The sequence below is a fragment of the Zalophus californianus genome, chromosome 8 (genome assembly GCF_009762305.2).
Source record: "Zalophus californianus isolate mZalCal1 chromosome 8, mZalCal1.pri.v2, whole genome shotgun sequence".
NCBI lineage: Eukaryota > Metazoa > Chordata > Mammalia > Carnivora > Otariidae > Zalophus > Zalophus californianus.
The window spans coordinates 95776824-95778856 of NC_045602.1; the positions used below are offsets into that span (position 1 = coordinate 95776824).

At 40.5% G+C, this 2033-nt stretch overlaps 1 pseudogene; it reads left to right on the forward strand.

Moving 5' to 3' along the window:
• The first annotated feature begins 726 nt into the window (after window positions 1-726).
• Window positions 727-1648, forward strand: LOC113938526 (annotated as a pseudogene).
• The last annotated feature ends 385 nt before the right edge of the window (window positions 1649-2033 follow it).

Consider the following 2033-nt stretch of genomic DNA (forward strand, 5'->3'; position numbering starts at 1 on the left):
TCCTAATGTCAGGAATGTTCCAGGAGAAAGTGAATCCTAAGATTATTTCCCAGCATTTATCTTCCTGTGGTCACCAGTCCCTCCACATTTTCCTCTGCCTGAACTCTCACCTTCCTCATTGAATCACCTGCTAAAGAAACCTTCAAAATTCCTGCCTTACTATTCAGAACTCTACTTTTAAAATTTTAAAACCACTTAAATTTTAAACTTAAAAAAAAAAAAACTAAACTAAACTATTCCCAAGGGACATCATCTTCAAAATCAAACACACTGTATTAGTTTCCTAGGGTTGCTGTAACAAATGATCATAAACTGGGTCACTTAAAAATAAAAAATTATTCTCTCACTGTTCTGGGGTAGAAGTCTAAAATCAAGGTGTGAGCAGGGCTATGCTCCTTCCAGGCTCCAGGGAGAGTCCTTTCTTGCCTCTTCCAGTTTCTGATGGCTGCCAGTGATGCTGGGCATTAGGTCACAGATGCAACACTCCAATGTGTCCCTCTGTTGTCATATGGCATTCTCCCTATGGGTCTGTTTTCTCTTCTTATGCAGACACCAGTCATTGAATTAGTCTGCACTCTAATCCAGTATCACCTCATCTTAATTAATTATATCTGCAAAGACCCTATTTCCAAATAAAGTCACATCCTGAGAATACAACGCTCAGCCGCCGCTGCTGCTGCGACCCAGACCGCGTGCCAGCACACCCTGGCCGACAACTCCACCACCATGGAAGACATGAACGAGTACGGCAACATAGAGGAATTCACAGAGGGATCAACGCGAGCAAGAATCAGCAGGATGACAGTAAATGTTTATTGGAGGCTTGAGATGGGATACAAGCAAGAAAGATCTGACTGAATATTTGTCTTGATTTGGGGAAGTTGTAGACTATACAATTAAAACAGATCCAGTGACTGGAAGATCAAGAGGATTTGGATTTGTGCTTTTCAAAGATGCTGCTAGTGTTGATAAGGTTTTGGAACTGAAAGAACACAAATTGGATGGCAAACTGATAGAACCCAAAAGGGCCAAAGCTTTAAAAGGGAAAGAACCGCCCAGAAAGGTTTTTGTGGGTGGATTGAGCCCAGATACTTCTGAAGAACAAATTAAAGAATATTTTGGAGCCTTTGGAGAGATTGAAAATATTGAACTTCCCATGGATACAAAAACAAATGAAAGAAGAGGATTTTGTTTTATCACATATACATAAGAAGAGCCAGTAAAGAAGTTGTTAGAAAGCAGATATCATCAAATTGGTTCTGGGAAGTATGAAATCAAAGTTGCACAACCCAAAGGGTACACAGGCAGCAACAACAACATCAAAAAGGAGGACGAAGTGCTGCAGCTGGTGGACGAGGTGGTACTAGGGGTCATGGATGAGGTGGTACTAGGGTCATGGACGAGGTCAGGGCCAAAACTGGAACCAAGGATTTAACAACTATTATGATCAAGGATATGGAAATTACAATAGTGCCTATGATGGTGATCAAAACTATAGTGGCTATGGCGGCTATGATTATACTGGGTATAACTATGGGAACCATGGATATGGACAGGGATATACGCAGACTACAGTGGCCAACAGAGCACTTATGGCAAGGTGTCCCAAGAGGGTGGCAGTCACCAAAACAATTACCAGACAAACTAAAGGAGGACGTTGGAGAAAACAGGAGGAGATTGCTAAAGTTAACCCAGGACGACAATGAAGCTCGGTCTTCTGTTGATCTAAGATGATTATTTTGTAAAAGACTTTCTAGTGTACAAGACACAACTGTGTCCAACTGTATATAGCCACCAATTAGTTTCCTTTGTTTTTACTTTGTCTTTTGCTATCTGTGTTATGACTCAATGTGGATTTATGTTTATACAAATTTCACTTGTATGATTTCATGTTAAACCTCAAATAAATGCTTCCTTATGTGAAAAAGAAAAGTCACATTCTGAGATTCCAGTGGACATAAATTTAGGGGATGCTATTCAACCCGGAACATACACCCATTACAATTGTTTAGCCAAATTGCAGAATGGCTGTC